The 26,112-nt window shown below is 37.3% G+C and overlaps 1 long non-coding RNA gene and 1 pseudogene across 2 annotated transcripts in view; both read right to left on the minus strand.

Moving 5' to 3' along the window:
• Positions 1 to 9,574: 9,574 nt before the first annotated feature.
• LOC468527 (keratin, type II cytoskeletal 8-like) lies at positions 9,575 to 11,153 on the minus strand (annotated as a pseudogene).
• Positions 11,154 to 12,297: 1,144 nt separating this feature from the next.
• Positions 12,298 to 26,112, minus strand: part of LOC134808601 (uncharacterized) — a 237,797-nt gene continuing 223,982 nt past the window's right edge. Inside the window, exons 2-5 of one of the 2 annotated variants that reach the window (XR_010151910.1) lie at positions 16,372 to 16,403; positions 15,110 to 15,345; positions 14,015 to 14,291; positions 12,300 to 13,468 (exon numbers count right to left, since the gene is read on the minus strand). This is a non-coding gene — a long non-coding RNA (uncharacterized LOC134808601). Of the gene's footprint in view, positions 13,469 to 14,014; positions 14,292 to 15,109; positions 15,346 to 16,371; positions 16,404 to 26,112 lie in introns of both variants that reach the window. The other variant, XR_010151911.1, reaches the window with a different exon arrangement.

The raw sequence follows: 26,112 nt of genomic DNA on the forward strand, positions 1-26,112 counted from the left end.
GAGAAAAATAACTTTAATATAATTTATTTTTATTGTAACAGAAAAAAGCAATGTTTTATTCTGAAAATGACACAATATTAATGCCTAAATCAAAGATGACAATAAATAGATAAATACCATATTCATTTATTGGATGATTTAACATGATAAATTGATTTATAACTTCAACATAATCTCAATACAGTAATTTTTTAAAACTTAGAAATTTGGGGGGGTACCAGAGAAATTAATAAGCTGTTTCTAAAATTCATATGGAATTTTTTTTTATTATACTTTAAGTTTTAGGGTACATGTGCACAACGTGCAGGTTTGTTACATATGTATACATGTGCCATGCTGGTGTGCTGCACCCAGTAACTCATCATTTAGCATTAGGTATATCTCCTAATGCTATCCCTCCCCCCTCCCTTCACCCCACAACAGTCCCCAGTGTGTGATGTTCCCCTTCCTGTGTCCATGTGTTCTCATTGTTCAATTCCCACCTATGAGTGAGAACATGCGGTGTTTGGTTTTTTGTTCTTGCGATAGTTTGCTGAGAATGATGTTCCCAGTTTCATCTGTGTCCCTACAAAGGACATGAACTCATCATTTTTTATGGCTGCATAGTATTCCATGGTGTATATGTGCCACATTTTCTTAATCCAGAGTATCATTGTTGGACATTTGGGTTGGTTCCAAGTCTTTGCTATTGTGAATAGTGCCACAATAAACATACCTGTGTGTGTGTCTTTATAGCAGCATGATTTATAGTCCTTTGGTTATATAACCAGTAATGGGATGGCTGGGTCAAATGGTATTTCTAGTTCTAGATCCCTGAGGAATCGCCACACCGACTTCCACAATGGTTGAACTAGTTTACAGTCCCACCAACAGTGTAAAAGTGTTCCTATTTCTCCACATCCTCTCCAGCACCTGTTGTTTCCTGACTTGTTAATAATCACCATTCTAACTGGTGTGAGATAGTATCTCATTGTGGTTTTGATTTGCATTTCTCTGATGGCCAGTGATGATGAGCATTTTTTCATGTGTTTTTTGGCTGCATAAATGTCTTCTTTTGAGAAGTGTCTGTTCACATCCTTCGCCCACTTTCTGATGGGGTTGTTTGTTTTTTTCTTGTAAATGTGTTTGAGTTCATTGTAGATTCTGGATATTAGCCCTTTGTCAGATGAGTAGGTTGCAAAAATTTTCTCCCATTCTGCAGGTTGCCTATTCACTCTGACGGTGGTTTCTTTTGCTGTGCAGAAGCTCTTTAGTTTAATTAGATCCCATTTGCCAATTTTGGCTTTTGTTGCCATTGCTTTTGGTATTTTAGACATGAAGTCCTTCCCCATGCCTATGTCCTGAATGGTATTGCCTAGGTTTTCTTCTAGGGTTTTTGTGGTTTTAGGTCTAACATGTAAGTCTTTAATCCATCTTGAATTAATTTTGATATCAGGTATAAGGAATGGATCCAGTTTCAGCTTTCTACATATGGCTAGCCAGTTTTCCCAGCACCGTTTATTAAACAGGGAATCCTTTCCCCATTGCTTGTTTTTGTCAGGTTTGTCAAAGATCAGATAGTTGTAGATTTGCAGCATTATTTCTGAGGGCTCTGTTCTGTTCCATTGGTCTATATCTCTGTTTTGGTACCGGTACCATGCTGTTTTGGTTACTGTAGCCTTGTAGTATAGTTTGAAGTCAGGTAGCGTGATGCCTCCAGCTTTGTTCTTTTGGCTTAGGATTGACTTGGCAATGCGGGCTTTTTTTGGTTCCAATTCATGTGGAATTTTAAAGGCCAAGAATAGACAAAGCAATCTTAAAGAAGAATGGTTTTGATTTCCATTTCTCCAATGAACATTGATGAGGAGCTTTTTTTCATATGTTTGTTGGCCACATAAACATCTTCTTTTGAGAAGTGTCTGTTCATATCCTTCACCCATTTTAACATAAAGTATAATTTAAAAAAATATATCAATATGATACCCTGAGATACAAAGGAAAAACAAAATGAAAGCTACTTAAAATAAAACACATGTTTCAACATTATGTGCTTAGACACCGCTACAGTAGAGGATATAATAATGTAGTTTTATGCTTGAACTTGAACATTGAGCCACAGTGAATATCACAGGCTTGAACACAGACTGATATAGGGGTTTTATGTGGTGATTTAAATATCAACCAAATAAAGTATGGGGGGGAAGGTCTTAAATAGATTATTCACAAAAAGGGATATTCAAGTGGCCAACAATTAGATTAAAAGTTACTTAAGTAGCTTAATTCCATTAGTCTACAAGAATATGCAAATCAAAATCACAAATGAAATACCCCTCATAGATGAACAGAATGATTAAAATGAAAAATGCAATACCCAGTATTTGTAAAGATATGGGACAGTCAGAAATATCATACATAACTGGTAGGAGAGTAAATTGGTACAACTTTGGAAAACTCTTTGACAGAGTCTACTAAGTATATGCATTTTCTATGGCACCACAATTCAACTTTTTTCTGTATACCCAATAGACCCATGGACATCTGTTCATTAAAAGATAAGTATACTAATTTTCACAGAACCACTGTTTACAGTAACAAAAACAACAGCAATAACTAAAACTACCAAATACCCTTCAACACAATACCATTAACACAACAACAGCAGAATGGATTGGTATAATTTTTGCATATTTATACAATGTAACAATATCCAGAAATTAGAATAAATGTATACAACTGCAAAGAACTATATGGATTAATCTCACAAATTATGTTTAACAAACCACACACTATAGACCATACAAATAATACTAGTAGTATACATGGCATGATTCATTTTATATAAAACAAGACAACATAGGGAAAAATCTGTATTTTATGCTATTAGAAGTCAGGATATTCATTACTCTGGTACAAATAATGATGTGAACCAAATTCACAGAGCCCTTATAGGGGTGATAATAATGTTTTTGTGTTGACTTGGAAGCTATGTATGGGTTTTTTCAGTTTGAAGAATTATGATACTTTTTTCTATATGTATATTACATTTAATAAAAATGTTAATATATACTGAACAAAAAGTATGTGAACAAAAAGCAAAAGTGATATTTCTAAATGTTAGAAGGATCATTTCATCAAACACACAATTATAGAAAGGTATATGCCTAATAACAGAGATTCAAAATAGATAAAGCAAAACAGAAATAAAGGAGAAAACAGACAAATCTATAATCACAGATTAGGACATGACTCTTATAGTTACTTATATCTACACCAAAAAAAATCAGTAGATGATGATGTGAACAACACTAGCAACCCCTTTGATAGAAGTTTTTACGTTTATATGATAGTACACCTTAGTGTCGAATACAACTCCTTTTTAAGAGCACATATTGGCTGGGCATGGTGGCTCACGCCTGTAATTCTAGCACTTTGGGAGGCTGAGGCGGTCAGATCACTTGAGGCCAGGATTTGGAGACAAGCCTAGCTAACATGGTAAAATCCTGTCTCTATTAAAAATACAAAATTTAGCCAGGTGTAGTGGCACACCTGTAATCCCAGCTACTTGGGAGGCCGAGGTGGGAGAATCACTTGAACCTGGGAAGTGGAGGTGGCAGTGTGCTGAGATCTTCCACTGCCCTCCAGCCTAGGCAACAGAGCAAGACCCTGTCTCAGGAAAAAAAAAAAAAAAAAGAGCACATGTAACATTAACTGAAAGAGACCATATACTGGAGAACGCTAGAAAAATTTCAAGAGTTTTTTTTTTTTTTTTTTTTTTTTTGAGACAGAGTCTGACTCTGTTGCCGGTCTGGAGTGCAGTGGCGGATCTTGGCTCACTGCAACCCCTCCACCTCCCGGGTTCAAGCGATTCTCCTGCCTCAGCCTCCCGAATAGCTGAGACTACAGGCGTGCGCCACCATGCCTGGCTAATTTTTGTATTTTTAGTAGAGATGGGGTTTCACCATGTTGGCCAGGATGGTCTCATCTCTTGACCTCATCATCCGCCCACCTCGGCCTCCCAAAGTGCTGGGATTACAGGCTTGAGCCACCGTGGCTGGCCGAGTTGATTCCCTAAAAACAATGAGAATTTCACGTATGAATAAAAGCTTCATATATTGGAAATTAAAAAAAAAATAGACTTCTAAATAACCTCTGCCAAAGATGAAATTACAGTGAAAAAGTATTTTTAAATGAATGATTGAATCTCACGACATATTGTAATTTGTAGGATCATACTAAAGTAGTACTTAAAGAGATGTTTATAGCAAAATGCCAACATTAGGAAAAAAGACGACTCTAGAATTAATTATGTATGTGTATATCTTAAGATGACAGAGAAAAGGTGAGCAAATTAAAGCCAAAGTAAGCAACAGGGAGAAATAAAGATGTGTGAAAGTTAGTGAAATAGGAAAGAAAATCATTTAAAAATCCAGAAGTTGGTAGTTTGACAAGATTTATATGATTAATAAGCACCTAATAATACTGATAAATATTGGAGTAGAAGATAACGTATCTCTACAGATCTGAAAGGCAAATCCTAGGGAAATATTATGAGCCGTTTTATGACATTAATTGGTCAACTTAGATGAAATTAATGCATTTCTTCAACTAAGCCATACAGACAAAAAACATAAAATATGAATAGCTCTATACTCATGAAAAAGTTATATTCTCAGACAATTCTAGACTTCTTATTTCTTTTCTTTCTTTTTTTTTTTTTTTTCAGACGGAGTCTCGCTCTGTCACCCAGGCTGGAGTGCAGTGGCCCAATCTTGGCTCACTGCAAGCTCCGCCTCTTGAGTTCACACCATTGTCCTGCCTCAGCCTCCTGAGTATCTGGGACTACAGGCGCCCGCCACCACACCCAGCTAATTTTTCATATTTTTAGTAGAGACGGGGTTTCACCGTGTTAGCCAGGATGGTCTCAATCTCCTGACCTCGTGATCCGCTCGCCTCGGCCTCCCAAAGTGCTGGGATTACAGGCGTGAGCCACCGCACCCGGCCTAGACTCCTTATTTCATTATTTCATTGGTAAATTATATCAAACTTTTAATAAAAAACAATACCATTCTTTTTTTTTTTTTTTTTTGAGATAGAGTCTTACTCTTACCTAGGCTGGAGTGCAAATAGCACAATCTTGGCTCACTGCAACCTCCTCCTCTCAGGTTCAAGTGATTTTCCTGCCTCGCGTGCACCACCATGCCTGGTTAATTTTTGTATTTTTAGTAGTGACGGGGTTCACCATGTTGGCCAGGCTTGTCTCAAACTCCTGACCTCAAGTGATCTGCCTGCCTCGGCCTCCCAAAATGCTGGGATTATAGGTGTGAGCCACCGCTCCTGGCCAACAATACCATTCTTATAAGAATGTTTTCAGAAGAGACAGAAAATACTTTCCATTTCATGAAATAAACAATGCCTTGAAAAAGAGTGAAAAATACTTTAAAAATATATAAATTAATAATATTCTTAATGAGAATATACATATAATTCTCAGCAAAATACTAGCAAATTAAATTAAGCAATAAATACATTGTGGGGGGTGATCCTATGAATGTAAGATTGGTTTAAATTTTTTAAAAAGTCAACGTATTCAATCTTACAGAATAAAATATATATCATAATCTAAATAGATGCAAAAAAATATGATAAAATGCAACAACATTTCAGCAGCCTTGGAACAGAGGCAACTTCATCAATCTGATAAAAGGGTATTGATGAAAAACTGGCAGCTAACATCATTCTTAATGGTGAAACATGGAATGCTTTTTTGTTAAGGTAGGACACAAGTCAAGGATTCTCACACTCATTAGGTGTATTCAGTGTTCAATCTAAAGAGTGAAATAAAGCAAGAATTATTTTTAAAATAAAAGCCTTAATAATTGAAAAGTAAACATAAAGCTAACACCAAAAATTGTCAGTGGACAAAATCCTAAACACTGTACAAAACATCTAATTACTAAATAAGCTAAATTAATACATAATTCCAGCTGCATCACAGGATACAAGGTCAAAGTACAACTATCAATTGTAGTTTTATGTACTAATAGAATACAATTGGAAAATAACCAGAATTCCATGTCAAATAGCATCAAAAACATAATTTATCAGAAATTAATTTAAAAACCAACCTCTCTACACTAAAAATGAAAAAAACTTAAGGAAAAGATAAGAAGTTAAAGAGTAACTAAATGTTAGTTAAAATGTAATAACTCAGCAAAAACTACTTTGGAAAATATAAATAAATATTGTTTTTGCCAAATGAAAACAGCAGAAACACAGAAGCTGACAGAGTCCTTAAACTGAAAATTTATATTAAATTAAAATTAATTTTTCATATGAAAACCATAATATAGTCATATTTAATTTAAAATACATGCTATTTGAAAATATTACAAGTGACTGGTATCTGAAATTAAATGTTGAAAGTCATTTTCTAGTGAGAGGGTAACAGTACTAATTGGGCACAGAGAATGAAAAGCTGAGAGATGGAGAGGGAATGAGCAACACTGGCCGACTTTAAATTCCTAGGTCCAGTTGAACCTGGTGCTCAGCTGCGTGCTTTCCCACACACAGTTTAGCTCTCTTTAAAAAGTTGTCATTAATAACAACAAATGATAGGAGCGCCTATCATTTGAAGTAACAGAAAAGTTATTTTTATTTCTAGTTTGGGCCTGATCTTTTGTGACTAATGGGAGCTTAGAGTTACTTAAATAAATAAATAAAATATGAAGATTACCATATCTACTTGGAAAGATGCTTGTGGGCATTAGAAACCATATAAGGAAAATATTATTATTGCACTATTGCTATATAGCATCTTTGTACTTAGACAAAAGTCAAACATAAACGTGACTCTCTCTTTCCTCGAAATATGAGGAAAAATGAGGTGGAGAATGAGCTCCTAGCCATGATCGAAAATTGTTTGTGCTGCATTGAGTCTCTGAGTGTTTTATGACCTTGCCCTGTTCTTGGGTTCAGGGTAAAATCTAAGTTTAGTTGACTCTACAAGTGCTTAAATGCCATGCTGGGGTCTCCCATGCAAAGCTTCAAACATTTGACTCTCAGATATGAAATACAATTGCTTGAGGACATAAAATTTTCCTTAGAAAACTAATTTGTGCCATTGGAAATGCACAAGATGAATAAGGAAATGTTTGTGCTTCACAGCAGTGCAAAAGAAAGGAAGTAAGAAATGCACGTCTGGGCAGATGGCAAACTGGATTCCCTTTTAGCACTAAATCCATGCTCAAATTTTTTTTTGAGACAGAGTCTTGCTCGGTCACCCAGGCTGGGGTGCAGTGGCACAATCTCCACACACTACAACCTCTGTCTCCTGGCGAGTCTCCTGCCTCAGCTTCCTGAGTAGCTGGAATGACAGGTGTGCACCACCTCTCCTGGCTACATTTTTTTTTTTTTTGTATTTTTAGTGGAGACAGGGTTTCTCCATGTTGGCCAAGCTGGTCTGAACTCCTGACCTCAGGTGATCCACCACCTTGGCATCCCAAAGTGCCCACCCGCCTTGGCCTCCCAAAGTGCTGGGATTACAGGTGTGAGCAACCATGCCTGGCTGAAATTCTTAAATTTGATTCTACCCCAGATTTAAACATTTTCCTAATTTTTCCCTACCTGCCCCCCAAACTCTCAATTATTTTGCTATGTCTTATGAGAACTCTCAAGCCCCTAAAAGAAATGCAAAACATAGTTTGAGATGATATTTTACTAGAGGAAATATTCTCACTTAATGATTTCAGAAATAGCAATGTTTTCAGGAGCATCAATAAGAAGAAATAGATCTTAAACATATTAGAAGGTAGATCTCCAGTCCATCACATTCAACCAGTCTGGATGTACCAGTTGAACTGAAAATCCAGCTAAAAGGAGCTTCTGCAAGAAATATCAGAGTTGCACATCAATTGCATCGTTTCATAGCACATCAGGATTGCTTAGATATAACCTGAAGATTTTGAAGTCCAAGGTGCAATAACAATATTTTCCTTATATTGTTTCTAATGCCCACAAGCATCTTTCCAAGTAGATCATCTTCAAATGTCATCCTACATCATCTACAGAATCTTTAGGTTGAATAAAGTCTTAGATGTTAAATGTGTCCCTCAAGTCATCTTTCCTCTAGTATTCCTGAGAAGTGGTCTATAGGCTTAGGCTTAAATGCCTTCAGTAACAGGTTGCTTATTTATTTGACAAGGCATATTGTTCCTTGGTTATACAGCTCTAATTGTTGGGAAGTTCCTCCTCAAATTGAGGCAAAATTATCCTCCCTGTAAATCCCACTCACTGGTCCTCATCCTGATTTCCAGTGCAATAGAGAATGAATTGACTCTCCCCCTTCAACTGACAGCCCCTTTGTGTGGGCAGGCTGACTCTTCAGTTGACTGTACAGTATAGGGTGACATGCCACTGTCATTTAGTCTGAAAGCCTGGGTTCAATTTTCCAGTCTTAGTTGTCACTTCCTAATGCTAAATCACTTATATCTCTGAACCTTGGAGACTTGGGCTGCAAATCTGTATAATATAGATAAGGATATATGTGTTATACCTTTCCCTTGGTTCTTGCATGAATTACATTGAGAGGATCTGTGTGAATGTACTTTCAACTCTTATATACACTGCCAATAGAAGACATTGCTAGTGAGTCTTAATTCACACTAAATAGTCCATCTTTATTTTCCTGGAGAAGTTAACTTTCATCGTTCTCATATTTATTAGATTTTATTCAGTGAAACATTTCAGTGCTAAAGTCAAGTTCTCTCTAATTTCCACTGCTCTGTTTAATGCAGCTACCTTTCTTTTCCCTTAGGAAGCATATAGGGCTAAGTTTAATCAAGCCATGTGATACAGTATTCTCTCACTCTAGTTATTTTGTTCACTCATCTGAACCTGAGTGTTTATGTATCATACAAGGTATTATACTTTTCTTATTCTTAATCCATATTAAAATTATCTTCAGTGTAAATGAGTTCATAGCAATAAGGTATGATATTAAAGCCAAAGAGAAAAAAACAATTGCTAAGAGTCCGGAGGCATCTAATTTGTGCTTATTTTCTCTAAATTTTCTTTTCTTTTCTTTTTTTTCTTTTTTTGAGAGGGAGTCTCACTCTGTTGCCAGGATGGACTGCAGTGGCGTGATGTTGGCTCACTGCAACTTCCAATTCCCTGGTTCAAGTGATTCTTCTGCCTCAGCCTCCCGAATAGCTGAGATTATAGGCACGTGCCACCACGTCCAGCTAATTTTTTTATTTTTAGTAGAGACGGGGTTTCACAATGTTGGCCAAGATGGTCTCGATCTTCAGATCTCGTGATCCGCCCACCTCGGCCTCCCAAAGTGCTGGGATTACGGGAGTTAGCCACCACACCCGGCCTATTTTCTCTAAATTTTCGATTGATTTCTTCATTGTAAGCCACGTTTACTTTTTTTTTTTTTTTTTTTTCAGAGCCAGCTGAGGTTTTATTTTGAAAAAAAAAAAAAAAATTGAATTGTTTTGTAGCTGGGGGCATGGGCAAGAGGGGTACCCCAGGCAGTAAACTCCCCTACGGGTGGGCTGAGGGCGAGGGCTAAGCCTCAGGTGGGTCTCCTGTTCCCTGTGCTCTCCTGCACAGCAGCCTTTCTCATGGACTCTGGGACAGCCGCAGGAAGGGTAGGCTGACGGGGGCGCTGCCATGGCTGTTCACTTGGGCAGGACATCAGAGGACTCAGGCACTAGCTTCTTATTGCAGGTCTCGATCTTCTTCACAACCACAGCCCTGGTGGAGCTGATGCAGCTGAAGGAGCTGGAGCCCATGCCAGAGCTAATGCTGGAGCCCAGGCCGGGGCTTGTGAGGCCCTCATAAGCTGAGCTCAGCCCACCAGCATAGCCACTGCTGGTCTTCGTATGGATACTCATTTTCTGCATCCCAGACTCCACCTGGCTCTCCTCGCCCTCCAGCAGCTTCCTGTAGGTGGCGATCTCAATATCCAGGGCCAGCTTAATGTTCATCAGCTCCTAGTACTCACGCAGCTGCCATGCCATATCCTGCTTGGCCTGCTACAGGGCGGCCTCCAGCTCGGACAGCTTGGTGTTGGCATCCTTAACGACCAGCTCCCCGAGCTGCTCGGCATCTGCGATGGCGGCCTCCAGGAAAGCCATCAGGCCTTTGAGGCCCTCAGTCTCAGCCTGGAGTTGGCTCATGTTCCAATTCATCTAGGAGATCTCCGTCTTTGTAGGACGCGGGTCATCCCTGTGCTTCCCAGCCAGCGTCTGCAGCTCCTCAAGCTTGATCTGGTACATGCCCTCAGCCTCAGCCTGGCTGTGGTTGACAATCTCCTTGTACTGTGCCTTGACCTCAGAGATGATACTGTCCATGTCCAGGGAGTGGCTGTTGTCCATGGACAGCACCACAGGTGTGTCCGGAACTGCAGCTCCCGGATCTTCTCTTCATACAGCGGCCTGAGAAAGTTGATCTCGTCCGTCAGCCCTTCCAGGCGAGACTCCAGCTCTACCTTGTTCATGTAAGCTTCATCCGCATGAACGGATGGGGACAAATTCATTCTCTATCTCTATAGGCTTATTGATCTCATCCTCATACTTGTTCTTGAAGTCCTCCACCAGCCCCTGCATGTTGCCAAGCTCCGCCTCCAGCTTCACCTTCTCCTGGCCCAGTGTCTCCAGCTGCCACCTAAGGTTGGTGATGTAGCTCTGGAACATGTTGTCCATGTTGCTCTGAGCTGTCTTCTGCTGCTGCAGGAGGCTCCACTTGGTCTCCAGCATCTTGTTCTGCTGCTCTAGGAACCGTACCTTGTTGATGAAGGAGGCAAACTTGTTGTTAAGGGTCTTGATCTGCTCTTTCTCCTGGGTGCACATGCCCTGGTTGTTGGGGTCCACCTCCAGGTTCAGCAGGCTCTGGTTGACCGTGACGGCAGTGATGGTCCCATACTGCTGGCCAGCCATAGCATCCGCCCAGGCCACCCGTGAAGCTGCTGCTGCCCACTCAGGAGAAGCTCGAGGAGCTGATGGGGCACCAGGCCCACTCGTGTAAGAGTGGCTGCTGAAGGCCAGGGGGCAAGAGGTGGACACCTTGTAGGACTTCTGGGTCATCCTGATGGAAATGGTGGAGGCAGGAGTGGAGGCAGGCAGGCTGAACCAGGCAGAGATTCGAGAAGGAGTGGAGAAGCTGCTTCTAGGTCCACGTTTAAATCTTAAACCCAGAAATATCTGCTTGAGAAATGAGCTAAGCTAAAGTTTAGAGGTTTAATGACTATAATTTCTTTATAGTAAATGACTCAGGACAGTAACTTAATCAGCAAGATTTATGATCCACTTAAAACACATGTGGCTTTGTTCATCATTTCTAGGGAAACATAATTATTAAATCTGATAACATTTGCATATGTGAACTATTATAATTAGGTAAAATTTTCCTCCTTCTTATTCTAAAGGGCATTCACCAGAAGTACTAAGGAAGATTAAACTGTCAGATATAAGTTACATCATAAAATATATGTAAATTAAGTTGTTCAGTATTTTGTTTTGAACATATAACAAGGACGCACTAATAGAAAAAAATGTTAATAGAAATAAAGAGATAAACTTTAGCAAAGGAAAAAAGTGAGAATCAACATAAAAATTTTTTAAATATGAAGAATTAACATCTAGAATTTTCATTGATATTGAGAAATATCAATGAAATGGTCTCAAACCACCAAAACCCAAAGGTCAAGGTTATGTACATGACTTTGGGGCACATTTTACAGGCAGAATAGAACATGGATCAAAATTGGATCAGAATAATGGCTGATCCTAGAAGTCAAAATGATTTGGTTACCAAAATCTAGCAAACAGAAATGATCAGCAATATTCCAACTCTAAAAAGTTTCTTATTGGCAAACCCAATATTAATGTATTAGGAAACAGGGACATGTAGGAAGTAATCAAATGAGAAGTCATTCCAGAAACTCAGATAAGCAGCAGGGATCTGGGGTAGAAACAGGAATTAAGAAAATCTGGGTGCATCAGTTAGAATTAGATTCAGCTTCATAGAATAGATAACTTCAATAAAAAAAGTAGTTTAAACATAATAAAAGTTGATCTGTTTCACTTTTTTTTAACAAAAAAGCACAAATATAGGCAATTCAGGACTATTATGAGTAATCCACAAAGTTATCAGTTTATTCTATCTCATCCTCCCTAGGAAAAGACTCTTGTCTTAATGGTTACAAATGACTGCTGGAGCTTCAGCCATCACACAAGCATTTCAGGACATAAGGTAGATAATAAGAACAGAGTTCCTTCTCTATTTAAGGACTCTTCCCAGAAACTACACAAAACATACTCAGTTTCATTTTATTAGACAAAGTGCAGTTATATGGCAACACATTTGCAAGGCAAACTGGGAAATATGCCCAGTTAAACTTAGGGGAAAATGGATATTAGGAGGCAAAGGGCAAACAAATTTAAAATCTGGTTCTGCCATATTCCAGGCTATAATCCCTGCAGCACTGTTTCTCTGAGCATGAATGAGAGTAAAAGGCTGACATTCCTGATAGGATGTCTTTGATAACTTGGGCAATTCCTCCTCAGTCCAATAGTTTATAAGCATACCCTGTTAAGCAGAGGGTTAATTTTAGAATATGAGAATCTTAGGACCTACAAGTCAGAGAATGTGTATGAAAGAGAATGATGAGAGGATGGAGAAATTTCCAAGTCTGGAGAAAAAGAAGAAAAAGAATTAATAAATGACAAAGATAGAGATGGAGGATAGGAAGGGAGCGAGGGAGGAAAAAGTAGATTCAAAGAATTTAAAAGGATGAGTGAATATGGAAAAGGAAAAAAGAAGCAAGATGAAAAAAATGCATGCACCACTTTGCCTGTGAAGTATTGCTGCCTTCAGCTCATTCTCTGTCACTATCCACATGGCTGGAAATATTATTCCTTTATAGGCAATGCATGAGTTTACATAGACATAAAATAATTTAAAATGAAAATGACCATGGAAGTTTTGTGATTCATTTGGAAGAGAAATTTCAAGCATTTCATTTCTTATGAAAAAGAACACTGCAGCTCCCCAGTCTCATGACAGATATCTTTGTGTGCTGGGTCTGACCTGGCAGTCAAGCAGGACAATCTAAAATATACAGTGAGAGGGAAGAAAATGAAAGAAAGAATAAAGGAAATGGAGCAATTACATTTTTATCTCATGTAAAATCTGCAATAATCGCTGTAATCTAAAAGCTTTTAGGTCTAACTTTTGTTTGATGGCTGGATTTGCACTGACACTTGTAAAGAAATGAGAAGTAATACATCCTCCTTCCTGGTAATGGTTGGATGCAGAATAAAACTCCCAGACAATTTTGGCACTTCTGGTGTTCAGGCTGTGAGTAAATTAGTTGCAATATCTTAGACCATTAGAATGATTACAGCAGACTGTAATACACAGTAATAGAAGGCCTAGGGCTGTAAAATTCCTTGACAATGTTTAGTTATGTGCCACTCTGTAGTACCTAGAAATAATTAAGAGAGTTAGTGAGAAAGGACAACTAGTAGTTGGATAGCTATCTCCAATTCAATGAATCAGAGAGAGGGTGGATTTCAACAACTGTAACTGTTCTTAAGACTTTCTATTATGAAACTACCAAGAAAAAGATCACAACCTTCTTTTCTTGGCATTTTCCTTAGAAGGGTCTAAATGAGATGTTTAAATACAATTCCTCTTCAGATCCTAACTAAACCAAGCATTCTGGATGTGGCAGAAATAAAGAAAAGAGCCCTTAAACTCTTATTGAATGCTTTACATTCAATAAAGGGCTTAAGGCCCAGTGGTAAGCTTTGAGAATACACAGTCAGTGAGATGGACTGGGCATCCATGCAAAGTGCTTGAAGTCCTATACCTTGGCTTATACCCATGTATTAATATATGGATGGAAAGAACATGAATATGTGGCTCTATGGTCAGGAAATCAAGGGAAATTTGTGGGGAACTGGAAGTCACTGTCATTGAAAATTTGAAGGGAATGGAAACCCGGATATCTCCTGAATCTAAAACCTACCAAGGCAAAAGTTTTGGGAGGTGCTTTTATCATTACTCCATCTACTCTCCTGGAAACTGGAATCTCTGTTCAGTCTAGATGGCAAGGGCTGGTCCAGATTTGAAAATGGTATCTTGGACTTAGTTGAGGTTATCTGCAGTCATTTTCACTATGTTTCATTCAGCAAGTAATGCAAATGATATCGTCTCAATCCAGGATATTGGTGGGCCAGTGGATGGCTGCCAGTGCTATCCTTCTGCTTGTAGAGGAAAGCTCAATGTTTCAAGACCTCTTCAACCTGCAGTGAGGAAGGAATGCACCAGTTCAGAGCAAAAGGTGGGCTCATTTCCATCCATACAGTTTTAGGATAGGGCAAAGGGCAGAGAATAGGCCCCTCAGCCTAGATCATCTATATCTGACATCCAGGTTCTGGATTCATAACTTCTTGTTAAGCCAGTTTACATCACCTAGTATTTTGTCTTGTTTGAAAATCAGGAATCAAAGTTTCAGTGTGTCAGATTTGGTCCTGGCTTTCTACAATGTACTCCTAGGCTGAAGTCATAAGAAGGGATCATCTCTAATTTTTATCCAATTTCTAACAATTCCAAGTTCATAAGAAGGGATCATCTTTTATTCTCAACCAATTTCTAACAATTCCAAGTGATATATATATGGGCATTGTCTCTTCAAAATGGTATTAGCATATTCATTTCTGTATTCTAAAATATTAAAATGTAAAAATAACACATATACAACAGGTGATGTTATGAATGTTAAAGATAACCCTCCCACTGCCAAAAATCTACCTTTAAAACTAACATCATACAGGAACATTCTGTTTTATATATATTCCCTCAGCCGAATCTTGTGCAGACAGTGCTTCAGTTGCAAGCAGATCCTGAAACAATTGTGAATCTGGATGCATTTCATGCTTTACCCCTAAGTTTACTTGTATTTGTGCTGCCCCCTGTAGGCAAGTTTTCAAGCACTGACAGTTGGTTAAACTCACTAAAAACCTCACTGTTAAGGATCTCAAGCAACTTGTGGGGATTATCATGACAAATCTCAGGTTGAAAATTGATCAGTAACATTACCACTTGGAACCATAGCACTTACAGTATGACCATGTGATTCTTCCACCTCAGCCTGACAATATCATATTCTCCAGAGAAATAAGAGGCTGCCAAAGATTTCACCTTCTGCAATTTTGTCATAGCAATCTTCTCCTGTCTCTGTTTCCTATTTTGTGTTTTGTGGTTTCTCTGAAATTCCCCCTTACTCCACATCTTTCGACTCCTGATTTCTTATCATTGTTGTGACAACAGCTCGCATTTGTATAATGTCTCTTTCTTCTGCAAAAGAGAAAACACAGAAATTATGTGTACATCTCCAAGAATTCTTGAAACATCATCCATCCGATATGGGGGCAAATGAAGAAAAAAAAAAAACCAGAAAAACTGAAATTATTTGCTCAAGATGGTGCCATAAGAAGCATTCGCTCCCAGAGCCCAAAAGATGTGTGGTGAATAGGAGGCAAACACTTGCACAGGGGCTCAGAGGGCCAGATTCCTATATTGCCCCATTAACTATTTAATCTCTCAGAGCTAATTTCCCTTAAGTAAAAAAAGACAAATTCTCATCTGCCCACCATATACCAATATGGATAAAGGTAACAACTATGTAGAAAAAAGGTTTGCAAATCTTTGAGTGATATAAATATGAGCTATTACTGTTTGTAAATATTGCACCCAAGAATTAAAGATGATTTAAGTTTTTCCATGTTGTATGTAAAATCTAAGAGCATCTGCAACAGTTGTCCTTCAGAGAAAGGCAAAAAAAAAAAAAAAAGCCATTGTCTTTTTCACATGTATCCATTTTGTTAAATAATTAATTCAAATCATACATATTCCTTTATACACCAATCCAGTTACGCTTTCAAAAAACTTTGATCACTTCTATCAATTTGTCCTCGTGATATATTTCCTTTGGAAATTTACAAACACACAATGCACAATGTATTTTTCTCTCAGCAGTTTATTCTGAAAGGCTACTCAAGATTTTTACCATTTTATCTCTTTTATTTATAAGTGTGTCCCGTTACCATATACAGTCACATGTTGCTTAATGATAGCATACATTCTGAGAAATGCATTTTTACAGAATTTTATTATTTCGCAAACATCATGGAGGGTATTTACAGAAACCTAGAGGGTGTGGTCTATTGCTCCTAAGCTACAAACCTATACAGCATGTTACTGTACTAAATATTGTAGGTAATTATAACACAATGATAAATATTTGTGTAACTAAACAGGAAAGGTAGGACAAAGATATGGTCAAAACAATGTTTAAATGGCACAACTGGATAGGACACTTACCATAAATGGAGCTTGCAGGACTGGACGTTGATCTGGATGAGACAATGAGGGAGAGGTGAGTGAATGTGAAGCCCTGGATATTATTGGAGACTAATATAGACTTTATAAACACTGTACATCGAGGCTACACTAAATTTATTTTTAAAATAAAGTAATTATGCTATGATGTCACTAGGCAATAGAACTTTTTCAGCTCTATTACAATCTTATAGGGCCACTGTTGTCATCTATGAGGTCTATCATTTAACAAAACATTGTTTTGTGGTGCATGACCATATTATCAAAAAGCCAAGTTAATAAAAGACAAAAATTGAAAGATCTGCACATGTTGAGTAGAATAAACAAGGGGACACATTGTATGGCATTTTCTTGACTGCTCTGGCTAGGAGGGGCTTGCAGAGATGCCAACCAATTTCTTCCTTTTACAGGAGTCTGTAGAAACAGAATTATTGGGAATGTGAAGATGGTACAAAAATCTTAGGATTTTTCTAATTGAAGCATGTGTAGCTCTATTCAGAAATGTTCTACTTTGTACTTTGATATTTTCTCCCTCCCTAGTCACACCCACACAAATGAAGCCTATCATCATAGGCTTGATTGAACCTGCATCATATATTTTTGAGAAAATATTTTGGAAATGGTGACAATTTCATACAATCACCTAGATGTTTGTATCTATAGAAATCTGAAGCACTGTCTGAAGGAAAAACAAAGATAACCAGATGACTTCCTTATTATCATGTAATCAGCTATTTTATAATAATAATAATTTTTTCCTTAGTCTCCTTTCAATAATTTATTGAGGAAAAATGCCTATAACAAGCCCCAAATTGCTCCCAGCTCCCCAAATAATATCACAGCTTCTATCTCAAAAATTACATAAGAGAATGATTATCAAAAAATTAAAATTTGACATTAAATGGCCCTAAGGGCAATAGATACTACTTAAAGAGATTTTTAAAAATATATTAGTACATGGAAGTAAAGCTTTAAAATTACTTGGTATACTCAAAAGGGATATTATAATAGTTAGTGCCCCAAATGAAAACAAAAGAATATGAATCTAGGTCTATGTCTTTATTTTAAAAAATAATAGTTCATAAGCTGATTGAAATAAGTATGGATGTATCTGTCCACAGTCCATGCGAAATCAAGTTCTAATAAAATGTTGCAGAAAACAATACTTGTTACAAGCTCAAGGGAAAGCAAACCCAGCAAACATGAAGAAAAGTTCTGGCATACTATTATGTTGGTGCAAAAGTAATTGCAGTTTTTAAAATTTGCCATTAAAATGGCAAAACCACAATTACTTTTGCACCAACCTATTAGGTAGGTTACAAAGATGCTGTTACCATCAGCACTGTAATAGAATCCAAGCTGATCTGTTCTTTTGTTTCTTTTTTCTGGGAGTTGGATGGGGGTAGAATGGAAATAGTCAATGAACATGGCCATAACATTAGAGTGATGCCTTTTAATATGAATATAGCTATACTTCTGTTTAAGTCCCACCCTGTTGGTGAATGAATCAAAGCCTGTCCCATTCTGGAGCCAGTGATACATTAAACTCTTACATTAATCAACTTTCTTTCAAAAGAAAATTATTTATTCAACATGTATTTGCTTAACCATAACCATGTGCCAGCTATTCCACTGACTACTGGGTAAACAAGTCCATAGTATTGAAAAATAAATGCAGTTTCTGCAACCAAGGAGTTCACATCTTTACATCAAGCCAGATTCAAACCTCAGTAATTTACCATGATTGAAATGTGCATGCATGGTACTGGTACCAAAACAGAGATATAGACCAATGGAACAGAACAGAGCCCTCAGAAATAATGCCGCATATCTACAACCTCTGATCTTTGATAAAGCTGACAAACACAAGAAATGGGGAAAGGATTCCCTTTTAATAAATGGTGCTGGGAAAACTGCCTAGCCATATGTAGAAAGCTGAAACTGGATCCCTTCCTTACACCTTATACAAAAATTAATTCAAGATGGATTAAAGACTTAAATGTTAGACCGGAAACCATAAAAACCCTAAAAGAAAACCTAGGCAATACCACTCAGGACATAGGCATGGGCAAGGACTTCATGTCTAAAACACCAAAAGCAATGGCAACAAAAGCCAAAATTGACAAGTGGGATCTAATTAAACTAAAGAGCTCCTGCACAGCAAAAGAAACTACCAGCAGAGTGAACAGGCAACATACAGAATGGGAGAAAATGTTTGCAATCTACTCATTTGACAAAGGGCTAGTATCCAGAATCTACAATGAACTCAAACAAATTTACAAGAAAAAAACAACCCCATCAGAAAGTGGGCGAAGGATATGAACAGACGCTTCTCAAAAGAAGACATTTATGCAGCCAAAAGACACATGAAAAAATGCTCATCATCACTGGCCATCAGAGAAATGCAAATCAAAAGCACAATGAGATATCATCTCACACCAGTTAGAATGGTGATCATTAAAAAGTCAGGAAACAACAGGTGCTGGAGAGGATGTGGAGAAATAGGAACACTTTTACACTGTTGGTGGGACTGTAAACTAGTTCAACCATTGTGGAAGTCAGTGTGGGGATTCCTCAGGGATCTAGAACTAGAAATACCATTTGACCCAGCCATCCCATTACTGGGTATATAACCAAAGGATTATAAATCATGCTGCTATAAAGACACACGCACACATATGTTTATTGCGGCACTATTCGCAATAGCAAAGACTTGGAACCAACCCAAATGTCCAACAATGATAGACTGGATTAAGAAAATGTGGCACATATACACCATGGAATACTATGCAGCCATAAAAAATGATGAGTTCACATCCTTTGTAGGGACATGGATGAAGCTGGAAGCCATCATTCTCAGCAAACTATCTCAAGGACAAAAAACCAAACACCGCATGTTCTCACTCATAGGTGGGAATTGAACAATGAGAACACATGGACACAGGAAGGGGAACATCACACACCGGGGCCTGTTGTGGGGTGGGGGGGAGGGAGGAGGGATAGCATTAGGAGATATACCTAATGTTAAATGACGAGTTAATGGGTGCAGCACACCAGCATGGCACATGTATACATATGTTACAAACCTGCACGTTGTTCACATGTACTCTAAAACTTAAAGTATAATAAAAAAAGAAAAAAAACACAAAATACAAACAAAATATGAAAGAAAAAATGTGCAATGGGTATCAGGAAACATATATCAGTTCTTTTATTTTAAGCTGCTATATATTATTATTGTAGTTACTACTTTAATTGTTAGCTTCAGGGGTACATGTGTAAGTTTGTCATATAGGCAAATTGCATGTCACAGGGGTTTGGCATACAGATTATTTCATCATCCAGGTAATAAGCATAGTTTCTCATAAATAGTTTTTAGATCCTCTCTCTTCCCATGCTCTACCCTTAAGTATGCCTCAGAGTCTATTGTGTTTCCTGTTTGTATCCATGTGTACTCAATGTTTAGCTTCCACTTATAAGTGAGAACATGTGGTATTTTGTTTTCTGTTTCTTTTAGTTAGCTTAGAATAATAGCCTCCAGCTGCATCCATGTTGTTGCAAAGGACATGATCTCATTGTTAATGGCTGCATAATATTCCATAGTGTGTATGTACCACATTTTCTTTATCCAGTCTATATTGATGAGGATTAAGTTGATTCCATGTCTTTGCTATTGTGAAGAGTGCTGCAATGAACATATTCATGCATATGTTTTTTGCTAGAATGATTTATTCCTATGGGTATATACCCAAGAATAAGATTGTCAGGTTGAATGATAATTCTGTTTTGAGTTCTTTGAGAAATTGCTACATTGCTTTCCACAATGGCTGAACTAATTTTATTCCCACCAGCAGTGTATAAGCATTCCCTTTTCTCTACAGCATTGCCAGCATCTGTTATTTTTTGACTGTTTAATAATTGCCATTTTGACTGGTGTGAGATGGTACCTGTGATGGTTAACATTGTCAACTTGATCAGATTGAAGGATGCAAATTGTTGTTTTGGGCTGTGTTTGTGAGGGTGTTTCCAGAAAAGATTAACATTTGAGTTCGTGGCCTGGGAGAGGAAGACCCACCCTCAGTGTGGGTGGGCAGCATCCAATCAGCTACCAGCATGGCTGGAAAAAGCAGGCAGAAGAAAGTAAAATATATGGCTTGCTGAGTCTTCTAACTTTCATTTTTCTCCTGTGCTGGGTGCTTCCTGTCCCTGAACATCAGACTCCAGGTTCTTCAGCCTTTGCACTCTTGGACTTACACCAGTGGTTTGCCAGGGGCTCTTGAGCCTTTGGCCACAGACTGAAGACCACACAGTTGGCTTCCCTAATTTTGAGGCTGTGGGACTCAGACTGAGCCACTACTGGCTTCCTTGCTCCTCAGCCGGCAAACGACCTATTGTGGGATTTCTTTCTTTCTTTTTTTTTTTTTTTAATGTAATCAAGTTTTTCTATTTTTATTTTTATTTTTTTTATTTTTATTTTTTTATTATACTTTAAGTTTTAGGGTACATTGGGATTTCTTTACCTTGTGATCCTGTGAGTTGATTCTCCTTAGTGAACTCCCTTTCATATATACATATATCCTATTAGTTGTGTCCCTCTGGAGAACCCTAATACAGTACCTTATTGTGGTTTTGATTTGTATTTCTCTAATGATTAGTGATTTTGAACATTTCTTCATATGCCTGTTGTCGACATGCATGTCTTCTTTTGAAAAGTGTCTGTTCACATGCTTTGCCCACTTTTTAATGGGATTGTTTGCTTTATACTTGTAAATTTGTTTAACTTCCTTATAGATGCTGGATATTACACTTTTGTCAGATGAACAGTATGTGAATATTTTCTCCCATCCTGTAGATTGTCTGTTTATGCTGTTGATAGTTTTGTTTTGCTCTGCAGAAGCTCTTTAGTTTAATTAAGTGCGACTTGTCATTTTTGTTTTTGTTGCAATTGCTTTTGGCATCTTCATTGTGAAGTCTTTGCCAAGATCTATGTTCAGAATGATGTTTCCTAGGTTATCTTCCAAAGTTTTTATAACTTTACGTTTGACACTTAAGTCTTTCATCCATTTTGAGTTTATTTTTATATACGGTGTAATGAAAGGGTCCAGTTTTAATATTTTGCATATGGCTAGCCAGTTATCCCAGCATCACTTACTGAATAGGGAGTCCTTTCCTCATTGCTTATTTTTGCCAACTTTGTCATAGACACTTTATTATAGGCGTCTGACATTATTTCTGGGCTCTCTATTCTATTCCTTTGGTCTAAATGTCTGTTTTCATACCAGTACTATGCTGTATTGCTTACTGTGGCCTTGTACCATAGTTTGAAGCCAGTAACAAGATACCTCCAGCTTTGTTATTTTTGCATATAATTACCTTGGCTATTTGGGCTCCTTTTTTGCTTTTACATGAATTTTTAAATAGTTTTTTTCGTAATTCCGTGAAGACTGTCATTTGTAGTTTGATAGGAATAACACTGAATCTCTAGATTGCTTTGGGAAGTATGGCTATTTTAACAACATGGATCCTTCCTATCCCTCAGCATGGAATATTTGTCCAATTCTTTACATCATCTCTGACTTCATTGAGCAGTGTTGCATTATTCTAGTTGTAGAGAACTTAGACCTCACTTGTTAAGCTCTATTCCTAGGTATTTTATACTTTTTATGGCTATTGTGAATTGAATTGTGTTCTTGATTTGGCTGTCAGTTTGGACATTGTTGGTGTATAGAAATGCTACTGAGTTTTGTACATTGATTTTGTTTTCTGAAACTTTGCTGAAGTTGTTTAACAGATCTAGAAACCTTTGGGCAGAACCTTGTGGGTTTTCTAGGTATAGAATCGTATCATCTGCAAACAGAGATAGTTTGACATCCTCTCTTCCCATTTCGATGCGTTTTATTTTTTTCTCTCGCCTGATCTCTCTGGCTGTAACTTCCAGTACTATGTTAAATAAGAGTGGTGAGAGTTACCAAACTTGCCTTGTTCCAGTTCTCAAGGAGAATGCTTCCAGCTTTTGCCCATTCTGTATGATGTTGACTATTCGTTTGTCATAGATGGCTATTATCACTGAGGATTTTTTTACATGAAGGGTTGTTGAGTTTTATCAAATGACTTTTCTGATAATCATATGATTTTTTAAATTTTAGTTCTGTTTATGTGATGAATCACATTTATTAATTTGCATATCTCGAACCAACTTTGCATCAAAGGGGTAAAGCCTACTTGATCATAGTGGAATAGCTTTTTGACGTACTGCTGGATTTGGTCTGATAGTATTTTGTTGAAGGTTGTTGCTTCTGTGTTCATCAAGGATATTCCATGATGTTTTCTTTTTCTGTTGTTTCTGCCTTTCTTCCAGGTTTTCCCATCAGGATGATGCTGGCTTCAGAGAATGAGTTAAAGAGGCCTTCCTCCTCCTCAATTTTATGGAATAGTTTCAGTAGGAATAGTACCAGCTCTTCTTTATACATCTGGTAGAATTCAGCTGTGAATCTGTCTGGTCCTGGGCTTTTTTCCAGTTGCAAGGCTTTTTATTACTGATTCAATTTTGGTATTCACTATTGGTCTGTTCAGGGATTCAATTTTTTACTGGTTCACTCTTAGGAGGTTGTAAATTTCCAGGAATTTACCTATTTCTTCTAGATTTTCCAGTTTATGTGCAGAGAGGTGTCAGTAGTAGACTCTAAGGGTTTTTTTGAACTTCCATGGAGTTGATGGTAATGCCCCTTGTCATTAAAGATTGCATTTATTTGAATATTCTTTTTTTTTACATTAATTAACTATTCTCACTTTCCCCCCATTCCTCATTATCCTTCTCAGCCTCTGGTAACCATTTGTCTACTCTCCACCTTCATGAATTCAATTGTTTTAATTTTTAGCTCCTAAAAATAAGTGAGAACATGCAAAGTTTGTCTTTCTAAGCCTGAGATTATTTCACTTAAAATGATGAAATCCAGTGCCATCTATGTTGTTGCAAATGATAGGGTCTCATTATTTTTTATGGATTAATAGCACTCTATTATGTATATGTACATTTTCAATATCCACTCATCTGTTGATGGACATAAGTTGCTTCCAAATCTTGCCTACCGTGAATAGTGCTGCCATAAACATGGGAGTACAGACATCACTTCAATATACTGATTTCTTTTTTTTGGTGGGGCGGGGGGGTGGGTATATACCCATAAGTGGGAAGGCTTGATCATATGGTAGCTCTATTTTTAGTTTTTTGAGGAATCTTTATACTGTTCTCCATAGTAGTATTAATTTACATTCCCATCAATAGCATATGAGGATTCTCTTTTATACACATCCTCACCAATATTTTTTATTGCCTGCCTTTTTGATAAAAGCCATTTTAACTGGGGAGAGAAGACATCTCATTGTAGTTTTGATTTGCATTTATCTGATAATGAATGATGTTGTGCACCTTTTCATATACATATTTGCCATTTGTATGTCTTTTGAGAAATATATATTCAGATCTTTTGTACACTTTTAAATCACATGGTTAGATTTTTTTCTATATACTTGTTTCAGCTCCTTATATATTCTGGTTATTAATCCCTTGTCAGATGGATAGATTCCAAATATTTTCTCCCACTCTATGGGTTGTCTCTTCAATTTTTTGATCATTTTCTTTGCTGTACAGGTTTTTAACTTAATGGGATCCCATTTGTCCATTATTGCTTTGTTATCTAGGCTTGTGGGGTATTACTCAAATCATTGCCCACTACAATGTCCTAAAGTTTCTCTTTCTTGCAGTAGTTTCATAATTTGAGGTCTTAGATTTAAGTCTTTAATAAATTTTGGCTTGATTTTTGCATATGGTGAAAGATACGGGTCTAGTTTTATTTTTAGACATATGAGTAACCAGTTTTCTCAGCACCATTAACTGAAGAGAATGTCCTTTCCCCAGTGTATGTTCTTGCCACATTTGTAAAAAATTTCACTGTAAATGTATGGATTCATTTCTGGGTTCTCTATTCTGTTTCATTGCTCCATATGTCTGCTTACATGTCAGTACCATGATGTTGTGGTTACTATAACTCTGTAATATAATTTGAACTCAAGTAATGTGATGCTTGCAGTTTTGTTCTCTTGCCCGAGATGGCTTTGGCTATTCTGGGTCTTTTGTGGTTCTATGTAAATTTTAGGATTTTTTTTTTCTACCTCAAGAATGTAATTGGTTTTTTGACACGGATTGCATTGAATCTGTAGATTGCTCTGGGTAGTTAGACATTCATCAATATTTATTGTTTCCATTGTAGAAAGCTTTTACTTCTTTGATTAATTCCTTGGTATTGTATTTTGTTTGTAGCTATTGAAAGTGGGATTTCTTTTGCAGATTGATTGCTGTTGGCATATACAAATGCTACTTGTTTTTGAATGTTGATCTTGTATCCTGCAACTTTACTGAATTTATCAGTTCTAATTTTTTTTTGGTGGAGTGTAGTCTATGCTCTCACTGCTATACTATAAAAAATACCTGAAACTAGGTAATTTATAAAGAAAATATGTTTAATTGGCTCATGATCTCACAGGCTGTACAGGAAACATGACAGCATTTTTGCAAATTCTGAGGAGGCCTCAGGAAACTTACAATTATGGCAGAAGGCAAAGAGGGAGCTATAACTTCACATGGCTAGAACAGGAGAAAGAGAGGCAGGTGGTGTTACACACTTCGAAACAACAAGATCTCACAATAATTCACTCAGTATCACAAGAATAGCACCAAAGGGGAAATTCTCACCCATGATTCAATTACCTCCTACCAGGCTCCATCTCCAAAACTGAGGATTATAATTTGACATGAGATTTGGGCAGGGTCACAGATCCAACCCTTATCATGGAGTCTTTAGGTTTTTAAAAATATAAGATTGTATCATCTGCAAACAATAATAATTTGACTTTGTTCTTTCCAGTTTGGGTGCTCTTTATTTCTTTTCCTTGTCAGAATGCTATAGGTAGAACTTTCAGTACTATCTTGAATGACAGTGAGCATCTTTGTGTTCCAGACCCTAGAGGAAAGGCCTTCAGTGTTTCCCTATTCGGTATGATACTAGCTGTGCATCTGTCATAAATGGCTTTTATTATGTTGAGGTATATTTCTTCTTCAATACCCAGTGTTTTGAGGGGTTTTATCATAAAGGGGTATTGAATTTTATCAAATGTTTTCTCAGCATCAATTAAAATGATCATATTGTTTTGTCTTTCATTATGTTGATATGACGTATCACATTGATTGATTTGCATATGTTGACCCAAACTTTATCCCTGGGATAAATCCCACATGGTCAAAATGAATGATCTTTTTAATGTGTTGTCAAATTTATTTTGTGGGCATTTTGTTGGAGATTTTGCATCATTATTCATCAGGGACATTGGCCTGTAGTATTTTTTTATGTGTCTGTGGTTTTGATATCAGATTAATACTGGCCTCATAGAATGAGTTTGGAAGTGTTTCTATCTCTTCTGGTTTTTGGAGTAGTTTTGGGGATTAGTTATTTAAATGTTTGGTAAGATTCAGCATTGAAGCTCTTGGGTCCCAGGCTTTTCTTTGCTGAGAGATTCTATTATAGAATCAATCTCATTACTTGTTATTGGTCTATTCAGGTTTTGGGTTTCTTCATGGTTCAATCTTGGTAGGTTGCATATGTCTAGAAAATCATCCATTTCTTCTTAATTTTTCATTATATCATCATATAGTTGCTCATAGTAGCC

This window comes from Pan troglodytes, chromosome 17 (assembly GCF_028858775.2).
Source record: "Pan troglodytes isolate AG18354 chromosome 17, NHGRI_mPanTro3-v2.0_pri, whole genome shotgun sequence".
Lineage (NCBI taxonomy): Eukaryota > Metazoa > Chordata > Mammalia > Primates > Hominidae > Pan > Pan troglodytes.